The sequence below is a fragment of the Notolepis coatsorum genome (genome assembly GCF_963971535.1).
Source record: "Notolepis coatsorum genome assembly, chromosome: 2".
Classification (NCBI taxonomy): Eukaryota; Metazoa; Chordata; class Actinopteri; order Aulopiformes; family Paralepididae; genus Notolepis; species Notolepis coatsorum.
The window spans coordinates 111,190,306-111,217,567 of record NC_140166.1 but is presented as its reverse complement, the minus strand read 5'-3'; the positions used below and the strand labels follow the sequence as shown (position 1 = coordinate 111,217,567).

The 27,262-nt window shown below is 45.2% G+C and overlaps 1 protein-coding gene across 3 annotated transcripts in view; it reads left to right on the top strand.

Moving 5' to 3' along the window:
• Window positions 1-27,262, top strand: part of sh3gl3a (SH3-domain GRB2-like 3a) — a gene marked incomplete at its 3' end in the record, with an annotated part of 247,251 nt that overhangs the window by 59,765 nt on the left and 160,224 nt on the right. The window lies entirely within an intron of this gene.

Sequence of the window (27,262 nt, the reverse complement as noted above, 5' to 3'; positions counted from 1 at the left end):
ATTGTCACAGAGCAGAAGAATTTTGCCAAAACAAACCAATAGTATCCAGCTGCAGAACGGCAGACCAGCCACAATCTCAGACCCAAATAATTTTATTTAAATTTTTTTTATCCCAATTTCTCACATTACATTCACCCTGAATGTTGACGTTATCCAGGTGAAAAGTTAACTTCATAAATCATTTGATGTATAATTAAATCAAAGGAAATGCGTTTGGGTCTGAGAGTGTGGCTGGTCTGCTGTTCTGCAGCTGGATACTATTGGTTTGTTTTGGCAAAATTCTTCTGCTCTGTGTGACAATAAATAAATGAATGATGATATGCAATTTAAAACCAAAACTAAGGCCTCAGTATGAGTTTAAGACGTGAACATGGTCATGTTTGTTGAATAAAAGAAAATAAAAGAAATAATTTTGATCGGATCGGGAAATATCGGTATCGGTAGATACTCAAAATCACATGATCGGGATCGGATCGGGAGCAAAAAAACGTGATCGGGACATCCCTAATTAAAGTATCATTGCTATTATTCCATAAATATTCCAGGTTGTATATTTACCGCCTGCGCAACCAGAGATTGGACGTTCTCTATTGATATACCAACGAATACTCATTTGCCATAAAAGTGCATCCTATTTCAAATCATAAATGTAATTAAGTGATTGCTCTACATACCTTTTGCTATGTATTAATTATTATTAAACGCAGACTTTCGACTTGGTACATTTGTGTTGGATCGTTTCATCTACGTGGGAGTGTTTACCATAATTATTTATGCCTAGTACTGGGTGGCCAGAGTCTAAAGTACAAGAGGTAGTGGTAGTAAGTATCATATCTAACAATACAGTCAGGGAATTGTACCCCTCAGTTACAATCTTCTTGTCTAACTCCAGGGTTCCCAAAATGTTGGAGTGTTAAGATACATACCTTTTTCTTCTCTGTGCATGCAGTAGGAGTAGGAAGACGCGCACCGTTAGCCTAGCTTAGTGTCAGTCACTGGAAGTAGGTTCCTCCATTAGCCTAGTTACCAACGTCTTCCTACTCTTACTGCATGCACAGAGAAAAAAAATGTATGTATCTTCTTGTCTAACTCCAGGGTAGATGGCAAATAAGCTAATTTCCCAAAATGTTGGAGTTTTCCTTTAAGGACTGTTGGAGTTCATTCCATGAGCTAGGGGCATCATAGCAAAATGCTGATTTACCCTGTTCCGAGCAAACTCAAACCACAATTCCATTCCAATAATGATGTAGTATAAGGAGGTAGCTTACCAATAAGGGTCTTAAAAAGTAACAAAGGCCGGTGTTTGTGGCACCTCTCCATCAGCGAGGACCAACCAACCTTCTCATAAAGGACACAGTGATGAGTGTTGTATCTAGGGATGCCCCGATCACGTTTTTTGCCACCGATACCGATCACCGATCGTCGTGAGCCATATCGGCCGATACCGATCCGATACCGATTGTTTTTGATTAAAAAGAAATTAAAAATTATTTTATATAAAAAGTTTTATTTTTTTTATATAAAATATATATATTATATAATTAGACTTGTACTTGTATTATCTGCGACTGCGAGACATCGCCACCACGCAACAAGTCAAAATGCTCACTATCTGCAAACAGCTCCACTGTCTGTGTGTACTCTAGTAGCCCAGCTCCAAAAAGGATTCTCCGGCGCTGCAGCGGGACCCCATTGGTAACGTTAAGTGCTTTGGTCATTTCACATTCAGCAAGCCCTCAGCTCGAATACGCATTAAATCAATGTTATAAGACATTGATATCAAGAGCTATCTGTAGCTACTGCTAGCCGGCTAGATGACGTTAAGACAGAACTTTAGTTCAACGGGACATTTCGTTTTGAACAGTAAACGAACGTCAGCTAACGCAAGCTAACTGAGGTATGAACATGAACTACTAGACTTTCTGGATCATTTGTTGATATCAGGAGCTATCGGTAGCTAGCCGGCTAAATACCGTTAGACAATGCCTACTAAACGTGAATAGTTGACTGGGTAATTTTGTTTAAACAGTAACGATAGCTAGGTAGCTAACGTTAGCGCAGGTCGAATGCAGTGCACTACAGACTCGAGCAGAGGAGCCGCACCTCTTTGTTTACAAACTCTACACGGGGGCGGGCGGGGCTAGGGAGGAGGAGCAGCGGCAGTTTGCAGGTCGTGTGTGTCTGAGACAGACAGCGAGTGAGAGCTTCGCTTGATCGGTTTCCGCTATCGGCGAATATGACTAATTATCGGAATTCACAGATTGCATATTTATACTGAGTATCGGCCGATAACGATCGGTGGCCGATCGATCGGGGCATCCCTAGTTGTATCTATCATTAGTGATGAATCTGAGGCCAGAGTGATAGACAGAGTCCAAGGATTTAAGGGTTGAGGCCGCATCATGTCTATATTACATCGGCCCTCATTTATCAACAATTCTTAGAAAGTGTTCTATTTTCGTTCTTAACACTTTCAGAGCCGGCAGGGGGTGCCGTCTTTTATGTGGTGGATGCCAGCATCCACTTCAATTATGGCGTTAAAAACGCATAATCTATGTCTTAAATTATGTGTCTAATCTGCCCGTCACTTATCAATTACTTGTTTGCAGTCAACATTGTTGAAACGGATTGTTTTTTAATCTGTTCATTTCCGTTTTATAGCATTTCGAAAAGCTATTGTTTTCTCAAATTTCAGGAAAATAGAAAGATTCCGTAAAAAAACGACATTTACTGGAATATTCTCGAATACACTAGAAACGTTGTCATTTTTCGGCCTATTTATTAATAGTTTTCAAATAAACGCTAGATTATCGATAGTATATGTGTACTTATGCACGCTATAGAAGCGAGCTGAGAAATCGATTCTCTCATTTCCTGATCAACACGCACACACACACACACGGGGCACGCTGTTATCTCAGTGAAAATAGCTCAGATTATCCTAAAACTGGTAACATAGACTCCTTACCTTAGATCAGATGTTCTCCAAAAAGATTATTCCAATTCCTGATCGCCATTCCAAATATCGATCGCGTTTATTGATTGATTATTGGCTACTGTAAATATATATTCCAGGTTGTTTTACATCTCGCGATCACTTCCCTGTTCATCAGATCCCTCGCCAGCATAGTGGAGCGAGGAGGCTCCCCCCCACACATCCACCAGTATAATCGAATGGGGTGCAGTTACACAGGGATAGACGATAGGGGGTGGAATTTTCCCATTGGAGCTCAGAGAGAGGCTGCTGTACTAACGGGAGGCTCGGTTGATGAAATATGAATTCAGATCGCTAATATAAAAAAAACGACATTTAGCGTTGTCGGCTCTCAATGGGGGGCATGAACTAACGATAAATCTCGTCGTCGGCATTGAAAGTGTTAAGCACAGAATTTATAATGTGTGCACGTTCAGAAAAATCGGGATTTATCACACGTGCGTAGACGTGTCCCACGCACACTCCATGTTGATAAATGCCACTTGTTCTACGCTCCGCGCTCGTGCATGGTTTTACGTATTTGCATATAGCACCGCCCGTAATTAACCATATATGGTCATGAAACACCCCCATGAAATGTGGAAAAATGGACTAAGCCGAGCGAACGCCTGGGAGAAATACGCGACAGGCTGACAGACAATGTACACGTACGGTGATGTCGGATATGATATCTATTAACTAAAGACCATTGCTGCCTGGGCACCGCAAACACTAGTAAAGACCGTTAACCACTGTTTGCCATTGGTGTCATTAATAACCATGCTGGAATATGACTGCTTTTTCTTCGTTTCGTTCGATTAATACCCAGGGATTAAAGTTCTCCGTAAATGTTCTACCTGCATATGATTTGTAGAGGCATACAATCTATTTTGATATCGGTATTAGGTAGCCTATATGAACAATAATACAAGAGCATATTCAAGAACCTTTCTATTCACATAACTGCATTTGTGATAGAGCTTTGACAGCTACATGGGTGGTGTACAGACAGTAACAGTCTATTGCTCGATCCATCTCCAATATCACGAGATATCTCCATGCCATGTAGCCTATGTATAGCCTGCCTATGTGATCAATAAAAACGCAAACTTGAATCCCATCATCATATTTATATGTTGTGTCTGTCCACTATATTTGTTACTTTGTTATTTTTTCCCCCTATGTAAAGCGACATTGGGTCTCTTGAAAGGCGCTATATAAAATGAAGCTATTATTATTATTATTATCACGTCTGTGCGGGAGCTCACAAATAGACTGTCTTTTAGTCTCAGTGAAGTTTCAACGGAGGTCATCTATTCGAACCAACAAATTGAAGTAGAAAGCATTTCGTTGTGACCAATCTTATTTGGAAACATGACACACAAAATAATAGTATTTCGCTTTTTATTTTAAACAATATTTAATCGCGTTTGGAGGTGGGTGTTCTGTGTCGGCCCCCCGTGCCAAACAAGCAGGCCAACCTCTTGTTCGCGCATGAGCCCGTTATAATTACACTACTGTCGCTATTTTACAATGAACTATAATGAATTACGGGTCATACAGAACACACACCAGTGTTGAAACTAATGCACAAAAGCTTATTTCCGCGTCTGCAGTCTCCATATTCTACCGCTGGGCGCCAGGTACACACGGTTGGAGCTGTGCGTATATATACGCACAAAGTCAAGCACACGTTCAAATTGATAAGTCCCACACTTTGCTTAGAAATGATCGTACGCACGGGTTACGCACATATTTGTTTCTGTATAGAAAGCCAATTTTCTGTCGCAACTTGGAGGCAAGGTTGTCCACATGGAATTTTAAATGTAGATTTCTCATCGAGCCACACACAAAGATATTCATATTCAGTGACTCTCTCAATGCTAGAACCACTTACGGTAGATACTGTATGTGTAAACCATCATATTCAATGTTTCAATTATAACACAATATAAGTAAGTTGCATCTCTTTGAAAACTGATATATATATAATATATATATATATATATATATATATATATATATATATATATATATATATATATATATATATATATATATATATATATATATATATATATATATATATATATATATAGCAGTTAATAAAATACATTAAGGCATTACTGATAGGCATAGAGGAGGCATCTCTGATTTAATGTCATGGTATTTCCAAAATTGTTGGTCTCTCTACCATCAACATATTGACCAAAGAATTATGGAAATACTAGGATACTTTTAAAGAAATACCATGATACTTTTTAAGAAATACTATGATACTTTTTAAGAAATACCATGATACACTTATTTGAAATTACATGACACTTATTTGAAAATACCATGATTCAAATGTGTTGTTCTGATAAAGACACCTGTTCTGACCAAGTGGACTGTTCTGACCAAGTGGACTGTTCTGACCAAGTGGACTGTTCTGACCAAGTGGACTGTTCTGACCAAGTGGACTTTTCTGACCAAGTGGACTGTTCTGACCAAGTGACCTGTTCTGACCAAGTGGACTGTTGACCAAGTGACCTGTTCTTATTTTTTTTATCCACTTTTTCTCCTTATTTTTCAATTTTTCTCCCATCCCAATTTTTCATGATTCCAATTCTTCCCTCTGTTATGGTTTGACACCGACCCCAAACGCAACGACACAAGAGAGTAGGATTCATAGTTGCCAAAAACAAGGGCTTGTTTATTAAGACTAAATAACACAGCACAGACTGGGAAGAGTTCAAACAAAGACTGGAATACAAGCAAGGATGGATGTTGCTGCTCTGCAGCTTCTCCCGGGATGGTAGTCAGGGGAAGCAGACGCTGACGTCAGAGCCGCTCTGCAGACTTCTCTCGGCAGAATCTCCGAGGTGGTTGCGGGACCGAGAGAGAGAGAGGGAGCGAGTTAACTCAGGGTGCAGGTGGAACAGAGCAGGTGAACAGGAGAGGTGACTTGTACCCGAAAACAGAGTTATCCAAGTGACAGAATCTTCGGTGTAAATACACACTGTGAGTAACGTTCCAAACACAATCCCAAGTGATAGATATCTTCGGTGCAAAATAAACACTGTGAGCGAAGTCCCAAAAATACAAATCCAATGTGATAATATCTTCGGTGTGTAAACACACAGTGGGAGATGTTAGGCCAAAATATTATCCCAATGAAACAATCCAAAAAAGGCTAAACGCTGGGTGAGTGACTGTCTGATAAAAAGCTGGAAATCTTCAGTGTTATATAAACACACGAAAAACGGAATTGGATCAAAGACAGTCATAAAAAACTCACCCAGGCGTTGTGCGTAAAGAGCGTTGGAACAGAATGGAGCGAGCGCGTCGCCTCGGGGAAAGGGTGTCCAAGAGGAATGCTTCTTGAATATCCTGGAGGCAAAGCACAGGGAAACAACAGCAGGCAGCAGGAACGGCGAATGCAACAGAAATATCAAAACGATCCAACAAAACTTGAATGGGGAAACGGGGTATAAATAATACGGGAATGCTTAATTGACAAGCAGTGACAGCTGAGGGATGTGATTGATAAGCGTGTGGACGGGGGAGAACCAATCAACGACGTTTCTGGGAAGAAGCGTGTGAATAGGGGAATGAAATGATTAACAGAAAACAAATGGAAAACAGAGCGAGTAGGCTTAAAGGAACAGAGCGAGTAAGTGAGCAAAGGACAAAACCTCACACCCTCCCCTGTCTTGAACGTTGCAAGACTATGCCTCCCACTGGTCGGCTGTAGTGAGGATAGAAGCCTTGCATCACGTGTCCCCTCCGGTACACGAGGAGGCAGCCTGTCGCATCTTTTCACCAGACAGCTCGAACTCTCAGTGGCGAGAGGTAACGCGTGGGAGTAGAGCTGCCGCGGTATTGCTATTTTCCTTACCGCACAAATTTGCGAAATATTTCCTACCGCCGCGGTTATTACCGCACAGTGCGCACAAAAAAAAAAAAAAAGTTTGAATGCATTTTTTTTTTTTTAGTAGTCTACTCTTATAGCCTGCCTCTAGTCTAATGGCGCTTTTCCACTGCATAGTACCTACTCGACTCGACCCGCTTTAGGCACCTGGTACTTCGTTCCTTTTCCACTGCAGCCAAGTACTACTCCGTTTGTCTCCGTGTGGGGATGCAGGCGGGGCCGCTCGCTTGTGTACACTGAAAGCTCCGTGTCCGAGGGCTTGCAGCAAGCCAGAGTTTAACACAGTTTAAATCAATCAATCAATCAATAACAACATTAACCATACTCTCGTTGCGTCTATTCTGCCAAAGCTAACGTTACCTCTCATTGTGTATTCTACCAAGCAACCCGGGTTTAACGTTACCTCTCGTGTATATCGGCTGACGGTAGTATTAGGCTAATAACAACAACAAACTTAACACATCAGCGATCTTGTTGTGACACTAAACTCTCCGCTCGGTGGTAAATTGGGTTGATGTCGGTTTTGTTTCATCAATAAATAAGGTAGAATACACAGTGAATCCATTCTTTTTTGTTTATTGCACTTGGTTCTGTCGCAAACAAATCCTGAATGAAATGCATCCTTAGCGAGGCAGTAAAGATGGCGGCGTTCTGTTTTTGTTCAGAGCCTCCAAACTGTGACGCGTCTCTCTTCTGACCAGTCAGTGGTCTGCAATGTTTCACATGACTTTTCTGGTACCACTTCTACCCAATAGGGTCGCTTGGAACCGAGTAGGGTATATCTGCAAAGCCGCAAGCCAACTTTATTATTATGATAAAAAACAGCGGTAATGCGGTTATCGCGGCAGCTCTACGTGGGAGGCTCACACTGCCCCCGATACTTCCTGATTCTGCTGTACAGGCTCCACCCAACCGACCTGTAGGAGTCGCTGTCCACAACGTCCAATCCCCACCCACCGGCTTTCTCACCCTCTAACACTGCCAATTGTGTTAGTATGACGGCCGGCCAAGCCGGTAGCAACGCAGAGAGCTGGGCTCGATACCAGCATCTCCTGCGTTAGTGGCGAGCGCCTTGCCCACTGCGCCACTCAGCCGCCCTACCAAGTGGACTGTTCTGACCAAGTGACCTGTTCTGACCTAGTGACCTGTTCTGACCTAGTGGACTGTTCTGACCTAGTGGACTGTTCTGACCAAGTGACCTGTTCTGACCAAGTGACCTGTTCTGACCTAGTGGACTATTCTGACCAAGTGACCTGTTCTGACCTAGTGACCTGTTCTGACCTAGTGACCTGTTCTGACCTAGTGACCTGTTCTGACCTAGTGGCCTGTTCTGACCAAGTGGACTGTTCTGACCTAGTGACCTGTTCTGACCTAGTGACCTGTTCTGACCAAGTGACCTGTTCTGACCAAGTGACCTGTTCTGACCAAGTGACCTGTTCTGACCTAGTGACCTGTTCTGACCAAGTGGACTGTTCTGACCTAGTGACCTGTTCTGACCAAGTGACCTGTTCTGACCAAGTGACCTGTTCTGACCAAGTGACCTGTTCTGACCAAGTGACCTGTTCTGACCTAGTGACCTGTTCTGACCAAGTGACCTGTTCTGACCTAGTGACCTGTTCTGACCTAGTGACCTGTTCTGACCAAGTGACCTGTTCTGACCTAGTGACCTGTTCTGACCTAGTGACCTGTTCTGACCTAGTGACCTGTTCTGACCAAGTGACCTGTTCTGACCTAGTGACCTGTTCTGACCAAGTGACCTGTTCTGACCAAGTGACCTGTTCTGACCAAGTGGACTGTTCTGACCAAGTGACCTGTTCTGACCTAGTGACCTGTTCTGACCTAGTGGCCTGTTCTGACCAAGTGGACTGTTCTGACCTAGTGACCTGTTCTGACCAAGTGACCTGTTCTGACCAAGTGACCTGTTCTGACCAAGTGACCTGTTCTGACCTAGTGACCTGTTCTGACCTAGTGACCTGTTCTGACCTAGTGACCTGTTCTGACCTAGTGACCTGTTCTGACCTAGTGGACTGTTCTGACCTAGTGACCTGTTCTGACCAAGTGGACTGTTCTGACCAAGTGACCTGTTCTGACCAAGTGACCTGTTCTGACCAAGTGACCTGTTCTGACCAAGTGACCTGTTCTGACCAAGTGGCCTGTTCTGACCTAGTGACCTGTTCTGACCTAGTGGACTGTTCTGACCAAGTGACCTGTTCTGACCAAGTGGACTGTTCTGACCAAGTCACCTGTTCTGACCTAGTGACCTGTTCTGACCAAGTCACCTGTTCTGACCAAGTGACCTGTTCTGACCAAGTGGACTGTTCTGACCAAGTGGACTGTTCTGACCAAGTGACCTGTTCTGACCAAGTCACCTGTTCTGACCAAGTGACCTGTTCTGACCAAGTGGACTGTTCTGACCAAGTGACCTGTTCTGACCAAGTGACCTGTTCTGACCAAGTGACCTGTTCTGACCTAGTGACCTGTTCTGACCAAGTGGACTGATCTGACCTAGTGACCTGTTCTGACCTAGTGACCTGTTCTGACCAAGTGGACTGTTCTGACCAAGTGACCTGTTCTGACCAAGTGACCTGTTCTGACCAAGTGACCTGTTCTGACCTAGTGACCTGTTCTGACCAAGTGACCTGTTCTGACCAAGTGACCTGTTCTGACCTAGTGGATTGTTCTGACCTAGTGACCTGTTCTGACCAAGTGACCTGTTCTGACCAAGTGACCTGTTCTGACCAAGTGGACTGTTCTGACCAAGTCACCTGTTCTGACCTAGTGACCTGTTCTGACCAAGTCACCTGTTCTGACCAAGTGACCTGTTCTGACCAAGTGGACTGTTCTGACCAAGTGGACTGTTCTGACCAAGTGACCTGTTCTGACCAAGTCACCTGTTCTGACCAAGTGACCTGTTCTGACCAAGTGGACTGTTCTGACCAAGTGACCTGTTCTGACCAAGTGACCTGTTCTGACCAAGTGACCTGTTCTGACCTAGTGACCTGTTCTGACCAAGTGGACTGATCTGACCTAGTGACCTGTTCTGACCTAGTGACCTGTTCTGACCAAGTGGACTGTTCTGACCAAGTGACCTGTTCTGACCAAGTGACCTGTTCTGACCTAGTGACCTGTTCTGACCAAGTGACCTGTTCTGACCAAGTGACCTGTTCTGACCTAGTGGACTGTTCTGACCTAGTGACCTGTTCTGACCAAGTGACCTGTTCTGACCAAGTGACCTGTTCTGACCAAGTGACCTGTTCTGACCAAGTGACCTGTTCTGACCAAGTGACCTGTTCTGACCTAGTGACCTGTTCTGACCAAGTGACCTGTTCTGACCAAGTGACCTGTTCTGACCTAGTGACCTGTTCTGACCTAGTGACCTGTTCTGACCTAGTGACCTGTTCTGACCTAGTGACCTGTTCTGACCTAGTGACCTGTTCTGACCTAGTGACCTGTTCTGACCTAGTGACCTGTTCTGACCAAGTGACCTGTTCTGACCTAGTGACCTGTTCTGACCTAGTGACCTGTTCTGACCAAGTGGACTGTTCTGACCTAGTGACCTGTTCTGACCAAGTGACCTGTTCTGACCTAGTGACCTGTTCTGACCTAGTGACCTGTTCTGACCTAGTGACCTGTTCTGACCAAGTCACCTGTTCTGACCAAGTGACCTGTTCTGACCTAGTGACCTGTTCTGACCAAGTGACCTGTTCTGACCTAGTGGACTGTTCTGACCAAGTCACCTGTTCTGACCAAGTGACCTGTTCTGACCTAGTGACCTGTTCTGACCTAGTGGACTGTTCTGACCAAGTCACCTGTTCTGACCAAGTGACCTGTTCTGACCTAGTGGACTGTTCTGACCAAGTCACCTGTTCTGACCAAGTGGACTGACGCCACAGTAATTCCACAGAGCTTCTTAACAAACTACAGATGAATGACGATAATGGACAAGTGTTCCCTGCTAATGAAGCAATCACCTGCACTGCCAGATAAGCCCACCACGTCACAGCAGAATTGTATTATCTAAAGCCCTGTTCCAGCTGGATTTGTTTTACTGTGGAGGAGGAGGTCACGGAATTGTAATTATTAATTGTACATCCAGAACAAGTCATGCTCATAATTTGTACACATCAGTAAAGTAAAAAAAAAAGATAATAATAATAATTCAAGCGAATATACCGTTTTTTTTGGGGGGGCAAACTCTGATGTCATCTGATAACAGCAATGCAATTGGAAGTGACATCTCCGTCACTTAACACTTTGGGCGCCAGCCACTTTAGCTATCCTTGTACCTACTGCGCCACCGCTGTAAGAGATAGGGAGAGGGATTTGGATTGTGCGTTGCGGTGTTTGGAGGGCTATATATCTATATTCTATATTATAGCTATGGAGACAATACTATGGCTCATTTGACATTAACTATCCATCGTTCAACATGTGAAAAAGAAAAGAATTTTTCATGTATACGTTTGTGTGTTATGCCGTGGTGAATATTGTATAGTTTCAGAGTGATCCTGGCTAATTCCTGAAAACGGCGCTATGGAGCAATATGTGAATTTTGCTAAAAGCGTTCGCGTTGCTCGCCTGGACACGCTACTATTTCCAATTCAAAGGTATATAATGGGTATTATGTTTCATCATGAAAGGGAGGGGGTCGTTTTTTGATGCTTTGATCGTCAGCAACGGCATACGTTTTGGAGTATGTTACATAATGATCGTTGCAATCGATGTGAAATCATTGTTGGATCAAAGTAGGACTGATGTCATATAGTCCTTACCTTTACTAGGAGGTATCCCAAAAATTATATTCCAATTGTCTCATCGCGATTTCCAGTATTGTTGTCCATCGGGTTCACCGACATAATCTGGCACAACACATGCATCGAAGGGCCATGGACGCGTTCCAATGTGATCGGGTCAACTGCTAGACTTGCCTGGACCAAAATTCTCCGCCCGGAGGAAATTTGATGTAACACACAGTGTGAAATAAGGTTTCAAAGGGTGGGCGATACTGCCACCTAGCAGGATGCGGCTGATATTGCACTCTAGGAATCTCAGAATGATTTCCTATGGTAACACTATAGAATAAAAAAATCTAATAAAAGAAAAACTATGAAAACCCGACTATACTCGGGTATGGCGCTTAACCGCTGGCGAGATAACCCGACTATAATCGGGTCTGGCGCTGAATGTGTTAATAGAGTCGCCGTATTGTTGTTACCGGTACCACTGTTGGTGTAACACAGTGTTTATTTTCTACAGACGAGCCTGTTAATAAAAAGAGCTTAGTGAGAGTCTTACAGGAGATTGTTTCTCAGCCAACGGACCAGAGGTGGAGAGACGGAGAGGCGGAGAGATGGAGAGGCGGAGAGGCCTTGTTTCATATCCTGCCTCTCTAGCTATAGAGGTTACAGTAGCTCATCTGCCTATAGGAGCTATAGAGGTTACCGTAGCTCATCTGCCTCTAGGAGCTATAGAGGTTACCGTAGCTCATCTGCCTCTAGGAGCTATAGAGGTTACCGTAGCTCATCTGCCTATAGGAGCTATAGAGGTTACCGTAGCTCATCTGCCTATAGGAGCTATAGAGGTTAAGATAAGATAAGATATTCCTTTATTAATCCCCTTGGGGAAATTCCAGTGATTACCGTAGCTCATCTGCCTCTCTGTAGCTATAGAGGTTACAGTAGCTCATCTGCCTCTAGGAGCTATAGAGGTTACCGTAGCTCATCTGCCTATAGGAGCTATAGAGGTTACAGTAGCTCATCTGCCTCTAGGAGCTATATAGGTTACAGTAGCTCATCTGCCTATAGGAGCTATAGAGGTTACAGTAGCTCATCTGCCTATAGGAGCTATAGAGGTTACAGTAGCTCATCTGCCTCTAGGAGCTATAGAGGTTACCGTAGCTCATCTACCTCTAGGAGCTATAGAGGTTACAGTAGCTCATCTGCCTCTAGGAGCTATAGAGGTTACCGTAGCTCATCTGCCTCTAGGAGCTATAGAGGTTACCGTAGTTCATCTGCCTCTAGGAGCTATAGAGGTTACCGTAGTTCATCTGCCTCTAGGAGCTATAGAGGTTACCGTAGTTCATCTGCCTCTAGGAGCTATAGAGGTTACAGTAGCTCATCTGCCTATAGGAGCTATAGAGGTTACCGTAGTTCATCTGCCTCTAGGAGCTATAGAGGTTACCGTAGTTCATCTGCCTATAGGAGCTATAGAGGTTACCGTAGCTCATCTGCCTCTAGGAGCTATAGAGGTTACAGTAGCTCATCTGCCTCTAGGAGCTATAGAGGTTACCGTAGCTCATCTGCCTATAGGAGCTATAGAGGTTACAGTAGCTCATCTGCCTCTAGGAGCTATAGAGGTTACCGTAGCTCATCTGCCTCTAGGAGCTATAGAGGTTACCGTAGCTCATCTACCTCTAGGAGCTATAGAGGTTACAGTAGCTCATCTGCCTCTAGGAGCTATAGAGGTTACCGTAGCTCATCTGCCTCTAGGAGCTATAGAGGTTACAGTAGCTCATCTGCCTCTAGGAGCTATAGAGGTTACAGTAGCTCATCTGCCTATAGGAGCTATAGAGGTTACCGTAGCTCATCTGCCTATAGGAGCTATAGAGGTTACAGTAGCTCATCTGCCTCTCTTTAGCTATAGAGGTTACAGTAGCTCATCTGCCTCTAGGAGCTATAGCGGTTACCGTAGTTCATCTGCCTCTAGGAGCTATAGAGGTTACAGTAGTTCATCTGCCTCTAGGAGCTATAGAGGTTACCGTAGCTCATCTGCCTCTAGGAGCTATAGAGGTTACCGTAGCTCATCTGCCTATAGGAGCTATAGAGGTTACCGTAGCTCATCTGCCTCTAGGAGCTATAGAGGTTACCGTAGCTCATCTGCCTCTAGGAGCTATAGAGGTTACCGTAGTTCATCTGCCTCTAGGAGCTATAGAGGTTACCGTAGTTCATCTGCCTGTAGGAGCTATAGAGGTTACAGTAGCTCATCTGCCTCTAGGAGCTATAGAGGTTACAGTAGCTCATCTGCCTATAGGAGCTATAGAGGTTACAGTAGCTCATCTGCCTATAGGAGCTATAGAGGTTACCGTAGTTCATCTGCCTCTAGGAGCTATAGAGGTTACAGTAGCTCATCTGCCTCTAGGAGCTATAGAGGTTACCGTAGCTCATCTGCCTATAGGAGCTATAGAGGTTACAGTAGCTCATCTGCCTCTAGGAGCTATAGAGGTTACCGTAGCTCATCTGCCTATAGGAGCTATAGAGGTTACAGTAGCTCATCTGCCTCTAGGAGCTATAGAGGTTACCGTAGCTCATCTGCCTCTCTCTAGCTATAGAGGTTACCGTAGCTCATCTGCCTCTAGGAGCTATAGAGGTTACAGTAGCTAATCTGCCTATAGGAGCTATATAGGTTACTGTAGCTCATCTGCCTCTAGGAGCTATAGAGGTTACCGTAGCTCATCTGCCTCTCTCTAGCTATAGAGGTTACAGTAGCTCATCTGCCTCTAGGAGCTATAGAGGTTACCGTAGTTCATCTGCCTCTAGGAGCTATAGAGGTTACCGTAGCTCATCTGCCTCTAGGAGCTATAGAGGTTACCGTAGTTCATCTGCCTCTAGGAGCTATAGAGGTTACCGTAGCTCATCTGCCTCTAGGAGCTATAGAGGTTACCCTAGCTCATCTGCCTCTAGGAGCTATAGAGGTTACAGTAGCTAATCTGCCTATAGGAGCTATAGAGGTTACAGTAGCTCATCTGCCTCTCTAGCTATAGAGGTTACCGTAGTTCATCTGCCTATAGGAGCTATAGAGGTTACAGTAGCTCATCTGCCTATAGGAGCTATAGAGGTTACCGTAGCTCATCTGCCTCTAGGAGCTATAGAGGTTACCGTAGCTCATCTGCCTATAGGAGCTATAGAGGTTACCGTAGCTCATCTGCCTATAGGAGCTATAGAGGTTACAGTAACTCATCTGCCTATAGGAGCTATAGAGGTTACAGTAGCTCATCTGCCTCTAGGAGCTATAGAGGTTACCGTAGCTCATCTGCCTCTAGGAGCTATAGAGGTTACAGTAGCTCATCTGCCTCTAGGAGCTATAGAGGTTACCGTAGTTCATCTGCCTCTAGGAGCTATAGAGGTTAGCTGCTCTGTTTCTCTGTCTGCCAGCTCTTCCTTCCTGCACACTGAGTCTCTATTGCTAGAAGAAAGTTCCTCCTACACACACACACACACAGTAAACCACACACACGTCTGTAGAAAACGCTTGTTCCATGTAAACAGTGACGGTGAGGCCCAGTGTTGTGTCAGAGAGCTGTGTGTGTGTGTGTACAGTAAATGCTTACAGAAAGGCTCCTTTCATGGTCTTATCTCACCAGAGACCCTGGCCTGTGTAATTGATGGCGTGGAACACAGAGGAGGACTGTGTTCTAAAGCTCACGCTGTATGCAGTTTACTGGAATACACAGTAACACGTTCTATTGTTTGTTTGTTTTTCAAAGGAAGAGTGGGTACTAGTCCACTCTCTCTGTAGTATTTGACACCCGTGTGGGGAACGCAAGAGGGTGTTGTGATCACTCACGTCTGTCACTTCATTAGGGCTGCCACATGACTTGGCTGAAATGCGTCGTATTCAAATTTAATTTAAATAAAGAACCATCCCTCTATATATATTATTGTCCCATCTCTTGGATCTTTGGAAAAACCAGACAAGGTCAGAGGAGTTTGATAATATTTACTGAGGATGAGCAGGTAATGTTGAAATTTAATTTGTGTGGTGTGTTACAACAATAAAAAACAATAAACAATAAAATAACAATGTTGAAATTGAGAAGGTTGGACTTGTTTTTAAATTCAATTCTTTGTTATTACAGAAAATGGTACCAGGTCCAGGAACTGGTCCTGGTACCGGTATCGGTTCAAATGTGAACAGTACCCAACCCAAGTAATAAACTATTAGTTACAGGCCACGTCTCACTGCCTCTCCAGGTTAACTAAACATGAAGGATAATGTCATTTAAGCTCCTGGACAAGTCTATTACCTGTTATCATGTTTAATGTCAGATGATCATTATCCCTCTTGCATTGTGACTGACACTGTTGCCTCCAATTTCAGCTTTCAGTCCTCCTCTTTAACCCTTTCACTACCACACTATATAATGTTAACCCTGTCACTACCGCACTACAGACGGTTAACCATCTGTTGTGTAGTGTGGTAGTGAAAGCGTTAAGCCTTTGTAGTGTGGTAGTGAAAGGGTTAAAGGAACATGCAGAGGTTGATGGACTGTAGTAGGGACGATACCAGGCTGAAATAGAGGATCGACATCTGATAATTTCCACCAATACTAATGTGATACCAAGAACCGTGCTTAACATGAGAGCAAAGAGACTAAATGGTAAATGGTAAATGAGTTGGACCTTAAAGTGGAGATGAAGCAGTGAGCAATGTGATCCTAGTTTGTTTGTTGTGTACCTTGTGTAAGACAGGGTTCTATAATCAAATGTGAAATCTATCTTATTTGTCTGAAAAATATAATATAATATCCCTGTTTTCAACATGGGCGCCGCCATTTTGTTGCTGACGTCATGGCTGACGTCATACCGTGGCTTGGGTGTATACACTCTGGTTAGCTGCCTATATTGAATGGGTCGGTCAGCAAATAAAATGTTGCCTACAAAACAACGGGACCGCGGTGGTTCTGTTTGTATTGCTCCTGGCTGTTCAAACTAATTTTACCATGTGAGAGAGAGGAAAGTTGGTTAATTTCCACAAACTACCAGTGAAAAAAACAGTGTTGTTGACATGTTGGCTCGGGCTGCCTGCACCCAGACGGCGCGACCAGCCTGTTGTACAGGGAAGGAGGATCTGCAGCGAACACTTCATTGCCTCGGATTATGTTGTTGGGGTGGGATGTTTGTCCAGAAGACCACTAATCAGCTGAAGCCGGACGCGGTTCCCTCGGTCTTCGACAGACAGACCGGCGTTAGCTCTCGGGAGCTAGTTGGCACCAGCCGGGGCCAGGCGTTAGCTCTCGCTAGCTAGCGTTAGCAACCGGAGCGTCGCGGAGCATTCAGCCTGCTGGCTACCTAGACCCACTTCAACCAGCGTCGCGGAGCATTCAGCCTGCTGGCTACCTAGACCCACTTCAACCAGCGTCGCGGAGCATTCAGCCTGCTGGCTACACAAGCTGTGTAGCCAGCAGGCTGAATGCTCCGCGACGCTCCGGTTGCTAACGCTAGCTAGCGAGAGCTAACGCCGGGCCCCGAGAGCTAACGCCGGTCTGTCTGTCGAAGACCGAGGGAACCGCGTCCGGCTTCAGCTGATTAGTGGTCTTCTGGACAAACATCCCACCCCAACAACATAATCCGAGGCAATGAAGTGTTCGCTGCAGATCCTCCTTCCCTGTACAACAGGCTGGTCGCGCCGTCTGGGTGCAGGCAGCCCGAGCCAACATGTCAACAACACTGTTTTTTTCACTGGTAGTTTGTGGAAATTAACCAACTTTCCTCTCTCTCACATGGTAAAATTAGTTTGAACAGCCAGGAGCAATACAAACAGAACCACCGCGGTCCCGTTGTTTTGTAGGCAACATTTTATTTGCTGACCGACCAATTCAATATAGGCAGCTAACCAGAGTGTATACACCCAAGCCACGGTATGACGTCAGCAACAAAATGGCCGCGCCCATAATGCTAAATGCTTCAGAAATGTACACAACAAATCGTTTTTTCTTAGAAACTGCTTATTTTTATAACGTGACTTCTTCTGTGGCTTATCTAAATACTAATGTGATGCTATGAATATGTATTTATGCTCACTGCTTCATTTCCACTTTAAAATGTTTTATATCAGGTTCTTTTGTCCAGGCTATGCTGTTCAATAAAAGTAATCAGTCAGGCTTAATAAAAGTGATTGCATCTGTATTTGGTCAAGTTTAAGACTTGTTCAAGAATCAATATTGATAGGGTGGCCGGGTAGCGCAGCGGACTACGTGTCTGTCTACCACCGCAGAGACAGTGGGATCGAATCCAGCTGCGGTACCTCTGGCTTGGTCGGCCGTCCATACTAACACAATTGGCAGTGTCAGCGGGTGGGAAAGCCGGTGGGGTGGGTCCTGGTCGTTGTAAACAGCGACTACAGTTCGGTCGGGGGGCCTGCACAGCGAGGGAAGGATCTGGGGGAGGTAGTGTGATCCTTCCACACGTTACACTTCCCCAGTGAGAGTCCGCACTGCCATGTGAAAAGAAGCGGTGGGCTATGGGGGTAGATTTCTATCAAAAATAAACAAACGCAAAAGTAGAATCCACAATCGTAAAAACGATCCACACACACACCTCAATTTGTGTTTCGTAAATCATAAGGACACGCTTGATCTGCTTAGATTTACGTACGGAATTTTAAAAACACGCTTGATCTCCTTAGATTTACGTACGGAATTCTAAGGACAAGCTTGATCAGCTTGGAGTTACGTACGGATTTTTGAGACAAATATTTCGCTGTTTTTCCTTGTGTGGATTCGTGTGTGAAGCTTCTTCTTCTTCTGCGCTACCGAACACGGCCCGATGTGTGTTCGGCTCATGAGCGCTACAAGTGGCCAAACTCGCAGATTATCTTTTGCCCTAAGCATCAACATTCCATTATGAAAATGAATGCTCAAAGTAAATATATATAGTACCATTTTGAAGATAACAACTAAGGCTTTCAAATGATATAAAATATCTGTATGATGATCATGATTATTATTATTAATATCTTTCATATTTGATACAGAAATTATTACAAAAATCTTGTCCGGCCACCACATTTCAATAAACAACTGCATTTTCAACCACTGACAAGCTAGCAGGAAACTTAGAGGGTATGGGATATATGGTGGAGAGCTTTGTGGGGTGGAGTGACAGCAACCACCCCAAGAAGAGGCCCCCCCTGATTCCCATCATCATCCGAGGGAATGAGGTGGAGGTGGTGGAGTCATATAAGTTCCTTGGGGTACACCTGGACAATAAACTGGACTGGTCGGACAACACAGAGGCCCTCTACAGGAAGGGACAGAGCAGGCTGTTCTTCCTGAAATGGCTGCTTTTTTATATAGCGCTTTTATCCAAAGTACTTTACAATTTGTTACTCACATTTTTACCTATTCACTCACACATTCACACACCGATGGCGGAGGCAACCATGCAAGGTGCCAACCTGCTCATCGGGAGCAATTAGGGGTTAAGTGTCTTGCTCAAGGACACATCGACACGCTGCCCGGGAGGAGCGGGAATCGAACCGGGAACCTCCGGATTGCCAGACAACTGCTCTACCTCCTGAGCCACTGTCGCTACCAATGTAGGTATTTATATACCCTGTTAAATACTTAGAAATAATTTCAGTTACTTTGCCCAGCATATTTACTGTACTTACCCATCCAGCTTGTTGGTTCCTGGCACCTTGCTCCATTACAGCGTGCTCCATTCGCTGACTTTGGGTTCTTAAAGATAATGTGCGATTTTGGCCACTTGTAGCGCTCATGAGCCGAACACACATTGGGCCGTGTTCGGTAGCGCAGAAGAAGAAGCTTCACACATGAATCCACACGAGGAAAAACAGCAGAATATTTGTCTCAAAATTCCGTACGTAACTCCAAGCTGATCAAGCCTGTCCTTAGAATTCTGTACGTAAATGTGTGTGTAAATGGGTGTGTGTGTGTGTTAGGGTGACCAGATGCAAAAAGTCCAAAAGTGGGACAACAGTAAGATTTTGGTGGGACAAAGTGGGACAACAGTAAGATTTTGGTGGGGCAAAGTGGGACAGATGGATAATGTAAAATTTCTTATTAGAATAACTGGTCTTCACTGAATATATTTAAATCAAAGGTTAAAGGTTAAATCAAAATAAATACAAATTAAATACCACCTAACGTCTGTTTTAAATATTTAAACGTCATCACTTGACAGGAATGTCTTGTGTTTGATATTCCCTGTTAACATAGAACTAGCGAAAACAGTGTAGTATAATACAAAAATAATAATACAAATAAATTGTTTTGAAAAGTTTTATGGTGCCATGATTGGAAGCATCAGAAGCGACCGAAAAGAATGGTGTGTTTTGGTCATCTGGGACCATTGGGGTTTTTAATTCAATCAAACAACTCGAGGAAGGTGCCAGTACATCCATAACTATGGATGTAGCTTTTGTACGACCACACGATTTTTTTTGCAATATCTGAGTCTGGCCAAATGACAGGAGCTAGTTTCATACCACAGTCGGCTGACCTGTATGAATGGGAGTGTTGTACTGTGTGATAGACACTTGTTATCTCAGCTGCAGTGACCTTGTCCGTCTGGCTATCATTGTTTGGTTTAAAAAGAAACGTATCCATAGATCTGGATGTTTCTTTTTGGTGAGCCACTTTCAAGTGAGACTCACGTCCACTGTGGCGCTTCAAGTCGTATTCTCCTCCATGCGCAATTGAAAACGAACTATGACACAAAACACAGAAAGCCTGCTGCGGATTGCCTGCCATCTGCCTCACCCAGTCATGTGTCGTTTGCCAGTCTTGGTTGTAACTAGAGCTGCCGCGGTATCGGTATTACCGCGGTATCGCTGTTACATCATGCCCACCGCAGCGTTGGGCTGAATACCGGCATCACAGCTGTTTTTTAATATATTATTATTATTATTACGCTCTCGTTGGGCTTGCGGCTCTGCAGATATACCCTACTTCTCTGTCGAGATTCCAAGCGACCCTATTGGGTACCAGAAAAGTCACATGAAACACTGCAGACCACTGATTGGTCAGAAGAGATACGCGTCACATGCTTGGAGCATCTTGCAGCGCTTTTACTTCCTGAATCTCAGCCATCACAACACGGCTAATAGTACGTTAGCTCCCACCGGAGACCGGAGTGGATTACCGACGCCGTCGCTCCTCAGGGAACGAGGCATAATGATTTTACTGCAACGAAATGTTATAATAAAAGCCCTTCGTTCTATACACTTGTCTGATTGAAAACTTTATTAACAGACCGCAGAATGGGTACAACTCGGCACGCTCTGAGCAAAGAAAGGAACTTAGATATTAATTGAGTAACGCTTGCCTTGCTATGGTCTGGTAAATACGAACGTGTAACTATACTAACGTTAATGCCACAAATCGAATGCCTTTGTAATCATAAGTAGTAACGTTATAATAATAATAAGAAGAAAGGGTCGGGGGGGTAACCGGCGGGCGCGCCGCTACCACCCCTGCTCGCGACACCGTAGGGGAGACTTCGAATCCGTGTTTCACTTTTAATAACGAATGCGTGCTTGCCGAATCCCAAACAATATTCATGCTGCAAAGTCATCCTCTAAAGATAGACATTTAGACTAGAGGCAGGCTATATGCTATAAAGAGTAGACTACAAAAAAAATGCATTCAAACTTTTTTTTTTGTGTGTGTGTGTGCGGTTATTACCGCGGCGGTAGGAAATATTTTGCAAATGTGTGCGGTAAGGAAAACATCAATACCGCGGCAGCTCTAGTTGTAACTGCAGGTCCGTTTCTTTTTACTGCTTTCCATCTTGAACTAGTTCGCTTGTAATGTTGTTGTGTTTTTTTTTACCATTTGCGATATGAGGTAGCATCACAAGTTCAACTCTCACGAGCAGAGCAGTGCGCTAAATTACTATAACCAATCAGATCTGCGATATGAGGTAGCGTCACGACTCAGTCTCAGTCACGTCACAAGCAGGCAAGCAGCACGCTAAAGTACTATAACCAATCAGAGCAATGTGTGTGGACAAGAGGCGGGTTGCTACGTTTACTGTCTGTAGGGAGGGGCTTTTAGATGCATGTTTTTTTTTGGCTTCGAAAAGAGGGACATCCTCTCAATATGAGGGACGCGGGACATTTGGTCAAATGGTGGGACAGTACAACCAAAAGGGGGACACCTGGTCACCCTAGTGTGTGTGGATAGTTTTTTTTACGATTGTGGATTCTACTTTTGCGTTTGTTTATTTTTGATAGAAATCTACCCCCATAGTGGGCTGGCTACACATGTGTCGGAGGAAGCATGTGATAGTCTCCGCCCTCCCAGACCGACGGTAGGGGGTAGAGTGCGCAACGACCAGGAAGGGGATTGGGAATTGGCATAACGACTAACATTGGGATGGGAGAAAAAATATAAATTTTTTATCTCGTATCTCTGTTGTGTTGTTCCCATGGCAGGCCAAGCTCAAAGAAGGCTCTTTTCACAGTGCTATGTAATTATCACATTTTCATCTAGTTATCACAGTGTCATCTAGTTATCACAATGTCATCTAGTTATCACAATGTCATCTAGTTATCACAGTGTCATGTAGTTATCACAGTGTCATCTAGTTATCACAGTGTCATCTAGTTATCACAATGTCATAGTTATCACAGTGACATCTAGTTATCACAGTAATTTTCACAGTGTCATCTAGTTATCACAGTAATTATCACAGTGTTATCTAGTTATCACAGTGTTATGTAAGTATCACAGTGTTATGTAATTAGCGCAGTTGTATCTAGTTACCACAGTTTTCTCTAGTTATCACAGTGTTCTGTTTCGTTATGGCTTCGCTCAGCACCAGTTGCATAATATCTCGCTTCAGTGGATATGCACTGAATAAATTTCAAAATGTACCTTTACATACCAATATCCATCTGACCACACCCCCATCTGCTGCCTACATAAGCAGGGGTGGGGCCACACACTCATCTCCTTCTCAAATTTCATCCACAAGGAAGTGCCTGTTATATACCCCACTTGACGTGGAGAAAATATTTAGTCTGAGGAAAGGAAAACAGAAGAACAAGGAGATACGTTGACATCATATCTTTATTTTCTCTCTCACTATTTTCGAGAAAATACGGCGATATTGTCTTCGTCACTGGAGTGTCTGGAAGATGATGATCATTCTGTGTGACCTCCACCGGCTTTTCGTATTAGGGGCTCACGCCGCTGACATGCCCCCCATCTACAGTCCTCCTTGCTACGGCTGGATGGGTTTGGCCCTCCGGCCATACAGCTGGACTGTAGGAAACACCGACTGTTGTGGGAAGCGGTTGTATTCCAGGGTGGGGTAAGTACTGTTTTGCTTGCGAGCTCTGGTTATTGTTGATGCTGTGGGGGTTAACTGACAATTTTACGAAACGCCGACTCCAGATTGGGGTCCTCTGCTCGGCTTAAACGGCGGTCGGAGGATCTTGGTCTGACGCCCATGATAGTCAATCTAGTGGGCCGCGACAGGACCTGGTGATCCCAGGATTCTCGAGCGGATGCTTCTCTGTCCCGTGCAGGCCCCATCTTTCATATAAAAATGAAAGTATACCCTAACGAGGAAATGTGGGCATAGGATCTTCTTTAGCGGGAGTTCCATGCTCAATGTCGGCTGCAGCCCGAAATGGGAACTGTGCTGGCCCCGCTATATGTCTGGATCACCGTTGTAAACTGTGTTTTTGACATTCTTTTTCTTTTCCCTCTTAGGGGAGGGACTTGGACAGCAGCCTGTCTGAAGTGTGGCTTGTTATGTCGTTGTGTACAGTTCAGGTGATGGCTGCTTAGCTGGCGTGCTAGTTGTGGCTGGCGTGCCTACTGTGTTAGCCAGTCAGCTGTTAGCTGCGGCGTTAGCTCGCTGTGTTTACCAGGCTAGTAAATGTTAGCTTGTTGCTATCAGTCGAACGGCTGTTAGCTTAATGCTACACTGTTGAACGTTTTCTATGACTATAACATGCCTTAAACACTCTGACTATGACGTCATCTTTGACAGAGGATGTTAGTCGAACCTACACCGGAGCCCTGCCAGCGAGGACTGCGTCAACATGGAAAAACGTAGCGGCTGGGTGGCGCAACGACGTTACCCTCGTCGTCAACACTGGGATGCTGTGTTCAACTTCGGTGCCCCGTTAGCCAGATTGCAGTTCGCTTGGCCTGCGCTCAGGGTAGGAAGGTCCCGACCGGACTTTAAACACTTCTTCTTTCCTTCCCTTCTAAATGTTTTGTAATAACGATGTTTTCCAAAACGTGTGTTGCTGCAATACATTGAGGATACGACGCGTGTTGTGTGTGAATTGTCTTGTCACTGGTATAGTTTCTCTCTCCATAGAAATCGGGTTGTTGTTTACATGTGTAAAAATTATCTGGTTAGTTGTGATGAGAACATGTGTGTTCATGCAACGTGAACTCACAACTAAGGGGGTTAATTAACCTATAAAGCTATGCTTAGTGACATGTGATTGAGGAATGAATTCTTTTCTCAGCCTGTAATGACAATGAACAGTGTGTTCACATATTAACAGGGTTACCTGTTCGACTTGGTCGTATCAAGGGTAAGGAAGGAGGGGTGATCCCCCCGGTTTCCCTGGGGCTTCCCCACCCTCCTCTCAGACATGTTGTTTACAATATATTGTGTCACTTTGTTTGTGGGGATACGATGTAACCCTCAGCTTAATTGCTGGGGTTGTGTTTTCCGCTTGAGAAATTATATTTTCCTAAAGAAAAGATTGTTTGGTCACTTATCATGTGTGCTTAGCAAGGCCTGTGGCCGATACATAATCGAGGATTTTGTATTCTCTCGTTATGAAAAACGGCGTTCCTCTGTAGCAAGAGTGTACTTTTGCCATTTTTTGTTGTGATGAAGGGTTGTGTGTGTCTTGTGATCTACAACTGGGTTAGGTTTGGCCACAGAAGCACATGTGTAAGTCTGGTACCGGGGCTCTTTAAGGGGGCCCTCTCTATTCTGTGTTTTTTCCTTAGTAAAAATCAGATAGCAGGTTAACACATGAGCTATGTGAAGCTATTAGATACTTCATGTAGCAGACTATGACTGTGTCATGCTCTATTTGTCATTACATCGTATCATGGGTGTGGGGTCATAAAGGGGTGAACTGGTAATCCTCCTCCCCTTTTCTGATTGGTCAGGGGTTAAAACCTCCTGTCCTTCAAGGTTCCTGTCACGTTGCTGTTCGGCACATTACAGGGTAAGAGGGGGGGGAGTTTCCTGGTCCCACGCCCTGGAAGATTGGGCGTGTGCACCGCGGAAATTCCCCCGCCATAGAGTACGTCACTGAGCGCGTCTCTGTTGGTAAGACTTCCGGGGGTTGTTCAGGTCCATGTTATGGATCTGTTTCAGGGAGTTGTCAGAGCTCCTCCTCACGAAGCTCCTCCTTGGGCCTTCTGTGAGTTCGGACTCTCCTTCCCTGTGAGGGAGCCTCCTCAGAGTTCAGAGCCTCCTCCTCAGATTGTCAAGGTGAGTAGAACTTCAAAAAGGAGTTCTGCTCTATTGTGTGTGTATTCGATTCAATTCGATTATTGAGTGTGTATTGGTTCAGTGCCTCCTCCTCGGAGAGCCCTAACCCAAATATTACATAGCTCAATGTTGCAATATATTCTTTTCAATCTATACAGCTCGCGTGGGAAGTCTCTCTGGGGATTTCCGTCTCCTCCCTATGGCGAGGGTGGTGGGATGTAAAAATGTAAAAAAAAATTACCCTCAGCTGCGTCACGTGGGATTCATGTCAGTCTGTGTTTCTTTCTTTTTTAAATAAAAAGAGGAAGGAACATGAAGCACGACGGCTCCGTGTCGTTCTCCCAGGCGACTTGGAGGAACAATGTTTGGTGTCTTGCTAGACTATCCATTGATGTGTTTGGGTCTTGACGCATACATAGTGCTGGCTCGGTGTGTTTCTGTTAAATAATCACGCAGGGGCTAAGTGCGCCTTGGTTGCTTGTTAAAACAGCGTTTTTATAGGGCAACTGGGATGGAGTTTTGTCTCTTCCGAGCGCCAGTTTACTAGGTTGTCTCGATGAATTCTCGTTCATATCTGGGGGATGTTAACGGAATAGATCAGACCATAGGTAGAGGGGTCTCACGCCCTTGGGGTGGGCCACTGAGCACGGTCCAAATGGGACCGTCTGGGTGGCGCCCTCTTTTCATGTTTTAGATCGACACGCATACCTACCCCCTCTTCTGGAGTGGGCATGTCGGCGTGGTTAGGACACGGGACTGGTCTGGTCGCGCTGGTCCAGGTCAGTTAACCCGTTGTCTGCCGGGGATACAGATCTGCTGTTCTGGTACCCTGAGGGACTTGTGCTTTTTTCGGGGGGAGAAATGCCGGGTCGGTCCGGGTGTCACAGGGTTAGGCGTTATGGAGACCCTTTGTTGGGTACATGTTGTACTCTGCACTATCGTAATGGCTTACGGCCATACCAACCTGTACACGCCCGATCTCGTCCGATCTCGGAAGCTAAGCAGGTTCGGTCCTGGTTAGTACTTGGTTGGGAGACCGCCTGGGAATACCAAGTGCGGTGTGCTTAGGGCTGGTTCTCCATTCTTTTCGCTCCTCTCTCACGCGTGGCGAAGAGGGGGCTGTTGGGGTGGTCTTGGACCTCCTCTGGTAACCCTGTGCTTCCCGTGCCGCCGGGCCTGGTCCGAAGTAAAGTTTAGTTGATACCGTAGGCCTGGGATAACCCTTTTTTGAAAACTGAAACACTTGTACTGCGGTATAGCCGGTGTATACCCGCAGGTGTGTTTTGGAGTTTTTTCTTGAGGGGTTATAGGAACAACCACCGTCTGTACCGAGAGGGTAGTTGATTCCCTGGTATGTTGGAGCAGAGTCAACTCCCGGGTTACCCGGTTGAGTGTGCCCCTGCACGTTCATGACGTCTGCCAATCATGTCAGCCTTCTCTGCCTCGACCCCTCTGGGTGTTTTTTTTTTAATGGAGGCTTTATCATGGTGGTCAACAACGCCAGCATACGCCCCTTCCGCCGGGGGGGCTGTTTTCAGCTGACTCCTTTGGCACCTGTCTCGTCCGCAGTGCTCCAGGCTCAGGTTACAGCCTGCTGCCTGGTTTCCCCGGTGCGCTGCCTGCTTCCGTTGGTTAACCTTTTGGGTGCTTACGGCCATGCTGACTGCCTGTGTTTCAGAGTCAGTGTGCCAGGCGGTGTGCTATTGGGGGGAAAGGGCCCGCTCTTGGAGGGGCCTTATCCGAATACGCTGGCGATGTGGGGGGCGGTGTCACTAAGTGACCGCCTGGTGGGGTCTTGATGCCTGGCGTGATTGACCTCTCCGGGCCCCCTTTTTCCAGGGGATCCAGTCCCTTCGGTGGGTCTGGGTCTTCCTTCGCGCTCCGCTGCTACAGCCTTGCCACGGGGTTGGGTTGCTCTTGACCCCGTGATTTTGCGGGCAGTAACGAGGTTTGTTCCTTCCGTTCGTTCCCGGGTGGCATGCGGGTTGTGCGTGTGTGTAGTCGTGGGGTCAAGCCACGGCCTGCTCACCCTGTGCGTTGAGTTGCTTGATTTCCTCTTCGCACGGTCGGATCCGTCTCCCTCCCGTAAGCCTCCAATAGGGGGGGTATCCTCCATTAGGGAGGGTCGGGGGGCTCAGTCCTCCCCGGTCT